Raw genomic sequence first — 14,499 nt, 5'->3', positions numbered from 1 at the left:
GTCTGCTGCTATGACAAGGCATTTTTGCAGGTGCTCTTTTAACCTTACGCAATTGCCTGTTGGAAAGAGTCCTCAATTTTTCCTTATCAACACGCACACGTGTGTGCTGGGAATCAGCTACAATACATACTTCTTGATTGTGCGATGATCACGATGAAGTGTCTTGGCAATGTTGATTGTAGTCATGCCTTGACCTAAATACTCCACAATTTGTTGCTTCTCAGCAGCCGACACATCCTTTTTCTTTCCCATTTTGGCAAAAAATGTAGGCTGCTTAATAATGTGGAACAGCCTTCTTAAGTAGTCTTGCCTTTATTTGGACACACCTGCCAAACTAATTTGCACAGGTAACTGCAACTGTTGTCAGTGATATAAAGAGCCCTGACACACATCACCATCAATGAGTTTAAATGACAAACAAAAAAATTCTAACCTTATCTCTCCTAAACTCTTTGTGCATAATAATTTGTAACACAGTGTATTCCAGCAAGCCACTTAATGGCTATTTGCTATACAAGTCGACATGATAGCGGCAAATATGAGAGAGGCTAAAAGTAAAATGCACGGTGCATACGTATTGTAGGGATGTCACTCACTCAGGTGCGATGGCTGACACACAGGAGGCACGTTCCTTTAAAGTTCAGAGGGTTTATTGCGTCATAAACCACATGGAAAAATAACAGCAAACAAAATAGCCTTAAGTTCAGGAAAAGGAAAACAAAGCGTCCAGTCCACCAGGCTCACTCTTGTAGCCTTAACACACTCAGGAGGGTTTCACCTCCACACATATCCCCTGTGTAGAGCATTTGCCTGTCTTATATAGAGCTAACCACACCCAGTAACCCATCACATGATTAGCCATGTGGTCTGACATCACCACAGGTCCTGAAGCAGATATATATACATGATTATATACAATACAGAAATACACCGGGCTACATTACGGCAACAAGGCACTTATGTGGCACATACCTCCCGTCGACTACACACCCTTTAGCCATGCTACATACCTCCCCCTCTGCCTAAAGCCGTGGGGCTTGGCACTTTTCCCCACTAAACAAGGGATTCTTGATAGGGCATCCGCATTACCGTGCAGCTTTCCGGCCCTATGTTCCACATGGAAACTGAAGTCCTGCAGGGCTAAGAACCAACGGGTGACCCTAGCATTTCTACCCTTTGTTTCCCTCATCCATCTAAGTGGGGCATGGTCAGATATTAGTCTGAATTTACGACCCAGCAGATAGTACCGTAACGTGTCCACCGCCCACTTTATGGCCAGACACTCTTTTTCCACGACTGAGTAGTTCTTTTCAGATGAAGACAGCTTTCTACTCAGATAGAGAACAGGATGCTCCTCCCCATGTAGCTCTTGGGAAAGGACTGCTCCTACCCCAACATCTGAGACATCTGTCTGAAGAATAAATTCTTTATTAAAGTCTGGAGCCATCAGAACGGGTTGCTTACACAAAGCCTCTTTCATTTCTTGGAAGGCTCACTGTTTCTTCGGACCACTTAACCATTACTGATTTTGTCCCTTTTAACAGGTCAGTCAGAGGCGCAGCCATCGTGGCGAAGTTTGGGATGAACCTCCTGTAATATCCCACGATTCCCAGGAAGGCTTTAACTTGCTTCTTGGAAACTGGTTTTGGCCATGTTTGAATTACCTCCACTTTACTGATTTGGGGTTTTATTTCTCCACGACCCACTATGTATCCAAGGTACTTAGCTTCTTCTTTACCCAAGGCACACTTCTTCGGGTTTATTGTAAATCCGGCCTCTCTTATAGCATCAAACACCGCTTGGACCTTTTCCAGATGACTCTCCCAGTCCGGGCTAAAGATGACGATATCATCCAGGTACGCAGCAGCGTATGCCTTATGGGGTGCAAGGATTCTATCCATAGCCCTCTGAAAGGTCGCCGGAGCTCCCTGTAGGCCAAACGGCATCCGGACATACTGGAAACATCCATCTGATGTAGAAAACGCCGTCTTCTCCTTGGCTTCCTGTGTCATGGGGATCTGCCAATACCCCTTCATCAAATCCAAGGTGGTTATGTACCTGGCGGGCCCAAGCCTTTCGATGAGCTCATCAACGCAGGGCATGGGATAAGCGTCAAACTTGGAGACCTCATTCAACTTCCGATAGTCGTTGCAAAACCTCCACTCTCCATCAGGTTTTGGGACCAGGACAATCGGGCTCGACCAACCGCTCTTAGATTCCTCAATGACTCCAAGCTTCAACATACGTTCCACTTCCTTGGAGATAACTTCTCGACGAGCCTCAGGAATACGATAGGGCTTCACGTTCACCCGCACATGTGGCTCTGTTAGGACCTCGTGCTCTATGACCTTTGTGTGTCCTGGCAACTCTGAAAACAGGTCCCTGTTTTTCTGGAGTAACTCCCGGCACTGCTGTTTCTGGGTCTTTGATAGCGTCTCCGCTATAGTAACCGCTCCAACCTCACCTTCTGGGTTGCTTAACAACGATGGAGTTACTGTCGGCTCTCTATCTTGCCACGGCTTGATGAGGTTGACATGGTATACTTGGAATGGTTTCCGTCTTCCTGGTTGGTGAATTTTATAATTTACTTCCCCAAGCTTCTCGACAACCTCATATGGCCCTTGCCATTTGGCCAAGAACTTGCTCTCCACCGTCGGAACTAACACAAGAACTCGGTCTCCCGGATTGAACTGCCTCACTCTTGCTGACCGGTTGTAGACTCTGGCCTGAGCTTCTTGTGCCTGGAGGAGGTGTTCTTTCACAATAGGCATCACCTTTGCAATCCTCTGCTGCATCTGGGCCACTGGCTCAATGACGCTTCTGTGGGGCGTGACTTCGGCTTCCCAGGTTTCCTTGGCTATATCCAGGAGTCCTTGTGGATGTCGGCCATATAGAAGCTCAAACGGTGAGAACCCTGTGGAGGCCTGTGGAACTTCACGAATGGAAAACATCAGATAGGGTAAGAGACAATCCCAGTCTCTTCCGTCTTTCTCTATAGCTTTTCTCAGCATGCTCTTCAGTGTCTTGTTAAATCTCTCAACAAGGCCATCTGACTGGGGATGGTACACCGAGGTCCTCAACTGGGAGATTTTCAGGGCTTTGCATAACTCCCTCATCACCTTGCTCATGAAAGGTGTCCCCTGGTCAGTCAGGATTTCCTTCGGCAGACCTGTCCGGGAAAAGACATGGACCAACTCGCGGGCTATACTCTTCGAGGAAGAATTTCTCAGAGGAATTGCCTCAGGATAGCGTGTGGCATAGTCCAGGATGACTAATATATACTGATGGCCCCGGGCTGATTTAACTAAGGGACCGACCAAGTCCATGGCAATTCTCTCGAACGGCACCTCAATAATGGGCAGGGGCACAAGAGGGTTCCGGAAATGAGGAGTGGGAGCAGTTAACTGACATGTAGGGCAGGACCTGCAATAGTTCACTATTTCCCGGTGACACACAGGCCAATAGAACCTCTGCACAACCCGTTCCTGCGTTTTTTCCACCCCTAGGTGTCCACCCAAGATGTGTGAATGGGCCATGTCCAACACCTTCCGTCTATATGGACCCGGCACTAACAACTGCTCTAACAACTCCTCCCTTATTTTCGTGACCCGGTACAACAACTCCCCCCTCATCAGAAAATGGGGAAATCTTGTGTCTGCCCCCGGCTCCTGTACCACCCCGTCAATAACCGTGACATTATTAAAGGCTTCCGTCAGAGTGGGGTCCCTATGTTGGGCAGTCCCAAAATTTTCACCGGTTACCTCTAACTCCAGAATGTCAGATGCAGGGGACACTTCCTCCTCATCCCCAACCAGAACACAAAAAGGAAACCTGTCTGTCTCTGGGTGTGGCGAAACCTTTTTAGGGTTCATTGGTTCCCTACTCTTGCTAGCGACCTCAGAACCTTTTCCCCACAAATCCCAAAACAAACAGAAATCCCGGCCAATAATTATAGGGTGCAACAAGTCCTGCACGACGCCAACTATGTGGGACTCCGTGCCACATGCCGTTTCAATGTCCACCCTGGCCAAAGGGTAGTCCTTGGCATCACCATGTATGCACCGCACGCCGACCTTCTTTCCCGGGAGCAGATGGAGCGGGAAAGTGGCCCTCACCAGGGTCACTAAGCTCCCTGAGTCTAACAGCGCCGTTGCTGCTCGACCGTTCACCTTTACGGGACACGCTTGAGGTCCCTCGTTGGGCGGAGAGTTCACACTGCAGGCAGGATACGCATAGTATGAACAACGGCATCCCATGCTGCAGTCCATCTGCTCAGTGGTCTGGGAACAACGGGCAGCTATATGTCCTGGCCCGTGGCACTTCCAGCAAATAATATCACCCGTAGGGACCTTGGGCACCACCTCCCCCGCCCTTTGTGACCTTGGACGCGCCACCCCTTTTTGGGACTCAGCAGCTTTCTGGGACCCCCAGTATGGCATGGGCTGCCTCCCAAAGGAGCCTTCCATCCCTTGGTATCTCTCGACCAGTCCGATCAGTTCGTCGGCATTCTGGGGATCACCCTGGGCAACCCAAGTCTGTATGGACCTCGGGAGGGAAGGCACCAACCGATCCATCATTACCCGTACCACCATCTGTGCAGGTGTACATGACTCTGGCTGCAGCCATTTCTGGACCAGGTGCAACAGATCAAACATTTGAGAGCGAGGTGGTTTGTCCCGGTGATAGGCCCAGCTGTGAACTCGCTGTGCCCTGACAGTCAGTGTCACCCCCAAACGTGCGAGAATCTCGACTTTCAACTTGTGATACTCTTTGGCATCCTGCAAGGTCAAATCATAGTACGCCTTCTGGGGTTCTCCCGTCAGGTATGGCGCCAGTACCTCTGCCCACTGCTCTGGCGGAAGTTTTTCCCTCTCAGCGACCCTCTCAAACACCGTCAGGAAGGCCTCAACATCATCCCCGGGAGTCATTTTTTGCAATGCGCGTCTTACCGTCTTCCGGACGTGGGTGTCATCAGCCAGACCTGGGGTTGGGGCGCTCGTCTTGCCCTGGATGGCGGTCACCAGAAGCTGCATCTGCTGCCGTTGCTCCTGCTGGTTCTGTTGAATCTGCTGCCGTTGCTCCTGCTGGCTCTGCCGTTGCTCCTGCTGGCCCTGTTGTATCTGCTGCACCAACAGCCTGTTGGTCTCTTGCTGCTGTGACTGCAACAGCCTGTTAGCCTCTTGCTGCTGTGACTGCAACTGGACCAAGTGTTTCAGCAGTTCCTCCATTTTCCCCGGCTGGCTTACAACAGACTTGACCCAGGACATTCAATAACAGACTTTTCGTCTCCGCTGGGAACGCTGCCCGCACGTCAACCACCAATTGTAGGGATGTCACTCACTCAGGTGCGATGGCTGACACACAGGAGGCACGTTCCTTTAAAGTTCAGAGGGTTTATTGCGTCACGTTCCTTTAAAGTTCAGAGGGTTTATTGCGTCATAAACCACATGGAAAAATAACAGCAAACAAAATAGCCTTAAGTTCAGGAAAAGGAAAACAAAGCGTCCAGTCCACCAGGCTCACTCTTGTAGCCTTAACACACTCAGGAGGGTTTCACCTCCACACATATCCCCTGTGTAGAGCATTTGCCTGTCTTATATAGAGCTAACCACACCCAGTAACCCATCACATGATTAGCCATGTGGTCTGACATCACCACAGGTCCTGAAGCAGATATATATACATGATTATATACAATACAGAAATACACCGGGCTACATTACGGCAACAAGGCACTTATGTGGCACATACCTCCCGTCGACTACACACCCTTTAGCCATGCTACAGTATATATATAAACAACCGCAGATGTAAACAAAGTGTATTAGGAGGGCCACACATGAACCAGTGCCTAGGGTATATTCCTAAATGTAAACAACCGCAGATGTAAAAAAGGTATTAGGAGGGCCACACATGAACCAGTGCCGAGAGTATACTCGTAAATGTAAACAACCGCCCATACAAATAAGAATTTAGGGATGCCGCAAATAAACCAGTACCGAGGGTGTAACCCTACCACAGAATATTACCAATACCTTTTAATGTACCCAACCAAAACGCCTAGGTATGGTGTGTAGCTGAGCAACCGTGGCAAGAAACCTCAAAACATAATTACCGCAATGGGATGACACGAGACCTGGGAACCCCTACGCGCGTTTCGATGAATATTCTTCACATTGTGACAAGAAGTCCGGCCAAAATCCCTGCGATAACCTAGAAGAACAGAGATATCCCAGGAAGGTAATTGCAACTACATCCCACAGTAGAGGGGAGCCCTGATTGTGACCACACATACACCAGACCATATTAAACAATCCAAATGTACACACACAATCAATTAAATACAAAAAATTATATAAACAAAAAAGTATATATGTTTCAAAGTCGGTAAAAAAGCCATAGTAACCATATCACCCAAATCGACAGATATAAATATCTAATCTAAGCAGCGAAGCAGAACGAAAAATAATTCAGAATCGTCCATTATAACAAAAATTTAGGGTAAAAGGAAGCCAGTATAGAGCAGGTCCTCATTAAGGCCTCTCGGCGAAACAGATCCAAGTAAATATATCCAACGGGCCTCCAACCTAAGCAGTTCTCCCCGTCGATCTGTTTTCCGAAAGTTATTTGGGACCTTCTGTAATGCCAACATTCATAGACCACGCGTACTACTGGAGTGTACCTGTAAAAAATGCATGGCAATCATAGAGATATTTTTACCTTTGGACAGGTCCTGTCTGGCCAAATTAATGGTTGAAATATGTTGCTGAGCGCGTCTACAAAGCTCCTGCGAGGTCTGACCCACATAAACCTTTGGACAAGAACATACAATGGCATAAACTAAATTCGTGGACTTGCAGTTCATTTAGTCTTTGAGTGTATAAACAGCCGCATCCCCCGGGTTGATGAAGGAAGAGCACCTATTCACAAATGGACAAATGTTGCAATCACCACAAGGGTACATGCCACGTAAAGTGAGACCTCTACCAATTCTCGTAGTTGGCCTCACGAAGTGGCTCCTAGATAATGAGTCCCATAGATTAGGTGCTCGTCTAGCCGTCAGCAAAGGAGTCACAGGTAAAAGGTCAGACACTTTCGGATCAGTCTTTAAAATGCCCCAATGTTGTTTAAACAAATCAGAGACTGAATTCCAATGATTATGATACGTGGTGATGAACCTTAAGCTATCATCCGAGCACCTAAGTGTAGACTTTAGTAGATTCTCCCTCGGGATAGACTTGGTACGTTGAAAGGCATTTGAAATAATAGATCTTGGATACCCTCTCGCACGTAAACGTTTCGAAAGCGAATTAGCTTGGGAATGGAAGTCACTTGGACGAGTGCAATTCCGTCGAATCCTGTAGAATTGTCCAACCGGTAGGTTTCTCTTCAAATGATGTGGATGAAAGCTCTTGAAGTCAAGGAGGCCATTGGAGGCCGTACTTTTGCGAAAAAGGTCTGTGTAGATGGTGTCATCCTGGCGAGTGAGCTTGAGATCCAAAAACTAAACTGTGGACAAGGACATTTGGTAGGTTAGATGGATATTAAATTAATTTCTATTCAACATCTGTAGGAATTCCTCACACCCCTCTCTTGAGCCCATCCAGATAAAGAAAATATCATCTATAAATCGAAACCAATATAAAATGTGTTCCCTAAAGGCCCGCGACAGGTACACGCTGGTCTCCTCCCACCAACCCATAAATAGGTTGGCAAAGGAAGGAGCACAGCGGGCACCCATCGCAGAACCAGACAACTGCCGGTAGAAAGAAAAATCGAAAACAAAATAATTGTGCGTTAACATAAATCTGAGAAGGCTCAAGACAAAGGCATTGTGAGGAAGGTCCCCCGATTGCTTACGTCTCAAAAAATATTCTACCAAAATTAAACCGTCATCATGTGCAATGCTGGTATACAATGATGTAATATCAACTGTCACCTGTAAAGCCTGTTCAGGTAACTGAATGCCCCTCAATTTCTCAATCAATTGTGTGGAGTCTCTTATATAAGATGACAAGTCCTATACCATTGGTTGCAGATAGAAATCAATATATACACAGGCTCTCTCGCCAAGGCCTCCAATGCCCGACACTATGGGCCTACCTGGGGAACAAACAAGGTCCTTGTGCACTTTTGGTAAAAGGTAGAAGGTAGGGTCCACTGGTTTTTTAACAAAAATGTAGTCCCTCTCCTAATTACCCCTTCTGAAAGTGCCACATCAAGCAGGCGCTCCAACTTGCTATTAAAAATCTGTGTAGGGTCGGATGGCAACTTGACATAGTTTCTGGAATCACCCAATTGTTTAAAAACCTCACAAAGATACATATCAATTGGCCGCAGGACCACATTGCCCCCCTTGTCTGCTTCCTTTACTAAGAAGTCCTTATTGGATTTTAGACTAGCAAGGGCCCTCCTATCATCCAAAGATAAATTTTGGTCTTTATTTTGGCTCAAGGACAGTTTTTGTATCCCTGATTTAACCACCTCAAAAAAGGTTTTAACCGACGGTACTAATGATAGAGGAGTTGTAGTGGAGGGCAATCTATGAGGAAAGTTCTTCCTACCTGGAGATGTATCATTCTCATTCAAGAGATCCAAAAGATCGGAAAACACATGTCTGTCCAAAGTGGCCGACGATCCCGGTAAAAGTTCTGGTTTATGATGTAGTGCTCTCAAAATAATCTTTCTGCAAAAAAGGGACAAGTCATTAATGATGGTAAATTTATCAGTTATCAACATAGGGAAAAAGGTGAGACCCCTTAGGAGCACTGACCTTTCTGCTTCTGATAGCGTGTACATGGAGAGGTTAATGATCTGTAATTGGTTATTCACTATTTCTGGCGTCTGGCACCCTTCCTTGGTCCATGTGTCGGATGGTGACGTTGTTGCCTGGTGTTTCGTTTTTCGCTTCCCCCGCCTTGTCCTCCGTCCGTGTCGCTTGTATCCGATGCTAAAAAATCACTTAAGCTATGTTCAGCTCGTGCACCAGTACTCGCAAAAGTTGAGAAGGGTGAGTGTTTCCACTTGAAGGCCATCCCCCTCTCATAGTCCTGCTTATCACGCTGAAGTTTCTTCCTTTTTCCTTCCGCAATTTCTTTTTCAAATTTTGTAATGGTGTCCTTAAGTTTTACCTGGAAGGGTTGGACTTGTGTTACAGAATCATAATTTACCAATTGTGCCTCCAGATTTTTAATCTTTAATTTCAATGTCGACAATAAATCATTATCATGTTGTAATAGGAGGTTAATAATGATTCTGGAACACTGCGAGACCAGCTTCCCATGTATTTTTAAAAGACGGAGTGACGTCCCATGCAGGGAAAATTTGTACCCTTAATGTTGTGAATTCTGCTCTTGGGCTCCCTCCGGTGGTTATAAGTGGTAGCGCTGCTGTCTTCGATCACAGCATTTCATCAGGTGGATCCACTTAATTCAATCCACTGGGCTATTTAGTTTTGTTTGACCCTTTAGTCAGTGCCAGTTGTACATTGTTCCTGGAGGATTCACATCTCTGCCTGGTCTCTCCTGCTTTGCTGTTCATTGCAACAAAGATAAGTTCTGGCTTGTTTTTGCAGTCCAAATGCTGTGGGCCTTGTGGTTCGGTGCATTTCTATGTTTGATCTTGTCCAGCTTGGTCTGTATAAGGATTTGCTCATCCAAGCTGGTATCTCTGGAGATGCAGATATACCCTCTATATCTTTAGTTAGATGTGGAGATTTTGTATTTTCTGTGGTGGATATTTTCTAGTGTTTTAATACTGACCGCATAGTACTCTGTCCTATCCTTTCTATTTGGCTGGAGTGGCCTCCTTTGCTGGATCCTGATTTCAGTCTGTGTGTGTTGGTTCCCTCTCCTCTCACCGTCGGTATTTGTGGGGGGCTGTCTATCCTTTGGGGATTTTCTCTGAGGCGGGATGATTTTCCCGTTTCTATCTCTAGGGGTATTTAGTCCTCCGGCTGTGACGAGGTGTCTAGGGAGTGTCAGGAACATCCCACGGCTACTTCTAGTTGCGGTGTTAAGTTCAGGGTCCGCAGTCAGTACAGGTACCACCTTCTCCAGAGTACGTCTCATGCTGCTCCTAGGCCACCAGTTTATAACACCTTAACCCCCGAGGAAAGATGGATAATTTAAGGTATTCCTCTAGGCAACGTACATTCCACCAAACTTTAGTAATGGATTTATGTGTATCCATAAGTTCCCTAGTAAGTTTGTCAAAGTCTGAACTGTACACTTCAGCCACTTCAAAAAAAAGTATCTTCACTCTGGCTGTTCCACATAGCCTCAGGAGCATTGAAATCAAAAGCCATTGTATATAAGAAACTAATGAAAAGAAAACATTAAATTAGAACAAAGATAAATCAACACGTGCACAAGGACCTTGTTTGTCCCCCGGGTAGGCCCATAGTGTCGGGCATTGGAGGCCTTGGCGAGAGAGCCTGTGTATATATTGATTTCTATCTGCAACCAATGGTACAGGACTTGTCATCTTATATATGACACTCCACACAACTGATTGAGAAATTGAGGGGCATTCAGTTACCTGAACAGGCTTTACTGGTGACAGTTGATGTTACATCATTGTATACCAGCATTGCAAATGATGATGGTTTAATGGTGGTAGAATATTTTTTGGGACGTAAGCAATCGGGGGACCTTCCTCACAATGCCTTTGTCTTGAGCCTTCTCAGATTTGTGTTAACGCACAATTATTTTGTTTTTGATTTTTCTTTCTACCGGCAGTTGTCTGGTACTGCGATGGGTGCCCGCTGTGCTCCTTCCTTTGCCAACCTATTTATGGGTTTGTGGGAGGAGACCAGCGTGTACCCGTCGCGGGCCTTTAGGGAACACATTTTATATTGGTTTTGATTTATAGATATTTTCTTTATCTTGACGGGCTCAAGAGAGGGGTGTGAGGAATTCCTACAGATGTTGAATAGAAATTCATTTAATATCCATCTAACCTACCAAATGTCCTTGCCCACAGTTGAGTTTTTGGATCTCAGGCTCTCTTGCCAGGATGACACTATCTACACAGACCTTTTTCGCAAAAGTACGGCCTCCAATGGCCTCCTTAACTTCAAGAGCTTTCATCCACATCATTTGAAGAGAAACCTACTGGTTGGACAACTCTCCAGGATTCAACGGAATTGCACTCGACCAAGTGACTTCCATTCCGAAGCTAATTCGCTTTCGAAGCATTTAGGTGCGAGAGGGTATCCAAGATCTATTATTTCAAATGCCTTTCAACGTACCAAGTCTATCCTGAGGGAGAATCTACTAAAGTCTACACTTAGGTGCTCGGATGATAGCTTAAGGTTCATCACCACGTATCATAATTGGAATTCAGTCTCTGATTTGTTTAAACAACATTGGGGCATTTTAAAGACTGATCCGAAAGTGTCTGACCTTTTACCTGTGACTCCTTTGCTGACAGCTAGACGAGCACCTAATCTACGGGACTCCTTATCTAGGAGCCACTTCGTGAGGCCAACTACGACAATTGGTAGAGGTCTCACTTTACGTGGCATGTACCCTTGTGGTGATTGCAACAATTGTCCGTTTGTGAATAGATGCTCCTCCTTTGCTAAACTGGGGGATGCGGCTGTTTATACACTCAAAGACTACATGAACTGCAAATCCACAAATTTAGTTTATGCCATTGTATGTTCTTGTCCAAAGGTTTATGTGGGTCAGACCTCGCAGGAGCTTCGTAGACGCGCTCAGCCACATATTTCAACCATTAATTTGGCCAGACAGGACCTGTCCAAAAGTAAAAATATCTCTACGGTTGCCATTAATTTTTTACAGGTACACTCCAGTAGTACCAGTGGTCTACAAGTGTTGGCATTACAGAAGGTCCCAAATAACTTTCGGAAAACAGATCGAGAGGGAGAACTGCTTAGGTTGGAGGCTCTTTGGATATATTTACTTGGATCTGTTTCGCCGGGAGGCCTTAATGAGGACCTGCTCTATACTGGCTTCCTTTTACCCTAAATTTATTTGTTATAATGGACAATTCTGAATTATTTTTCGTTCTGCTTCGCTGCTTAGATTAGGTATTTATATCTGTCGATTTGGGTGATATGGTTACTATGGCTTTTTTACCGACTTTGAAACATATATATATAATTTTTTGTTTATATAATTTTTTGTATTTAATTGTGTGTGTACATATGGATTGTTTAATATGGTCTGGTGTATGTGTGGTCACAATCAGGGCTCCCCTCTACTGTGGGATGTAGTTGCAATTACCTTCCTGGGATATCTCTGTTCTTCTAGGTTATCGCAGGGATTTTGGCCGGACTTCTTGTCACAATGTATTCTTTGTGACATTTATATTATGTGTATGGGAAATACAAACTATGTTGCCTCAGTGGATATTTGGAGATTATTTTGTTTAGCGTTAGCCCATCGTGGAGTACCTTGCGCAAGCGCTGTGGCTGATCTTGCTGGGTGACGTTCTGAATTTTGACATTAGGAAAGCATGCCACTGCGCATACACCACCTCATCGTAGTGGGTGTTTACATCTTGATGACGCAGCAGAGCAGATTTGCGCAGGCGCTGCCGGGATATCTGTTGTGTGATATGCACGGCCCCGGCTTGTGGAACTTTTTTTTTTTGTTCTTGTTACTGCGCATGTACTGCTTTCCGGAGTGGGCGCTCACTGCTTGGATGACGTGGCGGTGCAGCCTGCGCAGGCGCCGCTGGGGCATCCGAGTGGTGATACGCACGCTTCCAGAATGCATGTTGACAATTGGTATCTTGTGCAGGCGCTTTTGTTGCTCTTGCGGTGTGATGGTTTGTATCCTGGCATGTGGAATTTTGTTATTGCGCATGCACCACTTCTTTGGGGTGGGCGTTTACTTTTTGATGACGCGGCAGAGCGGTTTCTGCGCAGGCACTGCCGGTTGCCTGTTATGCGATATGCACAGCCCTGGTCTGTAGAATTTTTGCTAATTTGCACGTATTATTTCCTGGAGTGGGCGTTCACTGCTTGGATGACACGGCGATGCAGCTAGCGCAGGCGCCGTTGGGGCTTCCGAGGGGTGACACGCACACTTCCGGAATACATGCTGGTATTTTGTAAGCCCTGTACCTGGATTAGATCTATTACCCATCCCTCTCTATTTACGCCATGACCCTGACGGACTGTTCCATTGCTTAATGATTGCCGGGTACATGTGCTGGCAATTATTAGCTTTTCAGTAAGTGCACTTACTACTATTTATACCCGACGTGGCCAACTCTTTCTCACTTCCCCTGACGAAGCTACCTGGAGTAGCGACACGCGTTGGAGTAAGCTGGCTGTCATCCCCAGTGAGTATTACCATCTATGCATTTATTAATGTATTGTGCACTGTCTGACATGTGCTCAGTGTGGGATATCCTCACTTATACTTTGGATTGCTAAGTATTTATCTTCTTTTCATTTGCAAATTTCTACTATTATCATGTCCCAGATGGAATAAAACCTTTTTTACTAAACCACTATGTGGTTTTGTTACCTATTCAATATGCAGTCAATCGCAGCCGAGTCTGACAGCTCACACCTAGCACTAAGTGCCAGGAACGGTCACGCGTTGCTCCCGGCACTTTAACCCCAAAATGCTGCAATCTAATGCGATTGCAGCATTCCGTCAGCTGGCAGAGGACTGACAGCCCCTCTGACTTTGGATCGCAGACCCCGTGGTGTTATGCGGGGTTCCAATCATTGTCATGGGGACCCGGATGTAAACTTGCTGATCATCAAAAATAATATAAAAAAATCTAAAGATATTCTATCTAGAAATAAATATTTGTATGAAAAAAAACCAACATAAACAATAAAAGTACACATATTTGGTATTGCCGCGTCCACAACGACCCAACCTACAAAACTATCCCACTAGTTAACCCCCTTAGTGAACACCATAAAAAAAAAAAAATCAAGGCAGAAAACAATGCTTTATCATCATATTGCCGAACAGAAAGTGGAATAAAACACTATAAAAAATATGGATATAAATAAACATGGAACCGCTGGAAACATCATCTTGTCCTGCAAAAAGCAAGCCACCATACAGCTCCATCAGCGGAAAAAAATATAGTTCTTACCGATAACGGTATTTCTCTGAGCCCATGGCGGCACCACGGAGAGAGGGGATCCGCCCACCAAGGACAGGAAACCTACAGATAAAAAGGCGGTACCACTCTCCCGCATCAGTTGTTTACTAGAGAACGATGGGAGACTATGGAACAGCTTATTAGTTTCAACATTACTTTATATTAACTTAATTGAGATACCGCGTGGCCTATCAAAAACTATAAAAAAATAAACTATGGCACTATATTAACATGCACACCCATAAGTGAAGGGAGGGAATGTACGGGTGCCGTCATGGGCTCAGAGAAATACCGTTATCGGTAAGAACTATATTTTTCTCTGTCGCCCATGACGGCACCACGGAGAGATTTCATAGATTGTACATTCAGGGAGGGACCACCGCTTCCAGAACCCTT

This window comes from Ranitomeya variabilis, chromosome 7, assembly GCF_051348905.1.
Source record: "Ranitomeya variabilis isolate aRanVar5 chromosome 7, aRanVar5.hap1, whole genome shotgun sequence".
NCBI lineage: Eukaryota > Metazoa > Chordata > Amphibia > Anura > Dendrobatidae > Ranitomeya > Ranitomeya variabilis.
This window is presented reverse-complemented; position numbering follows the sequence as displayed.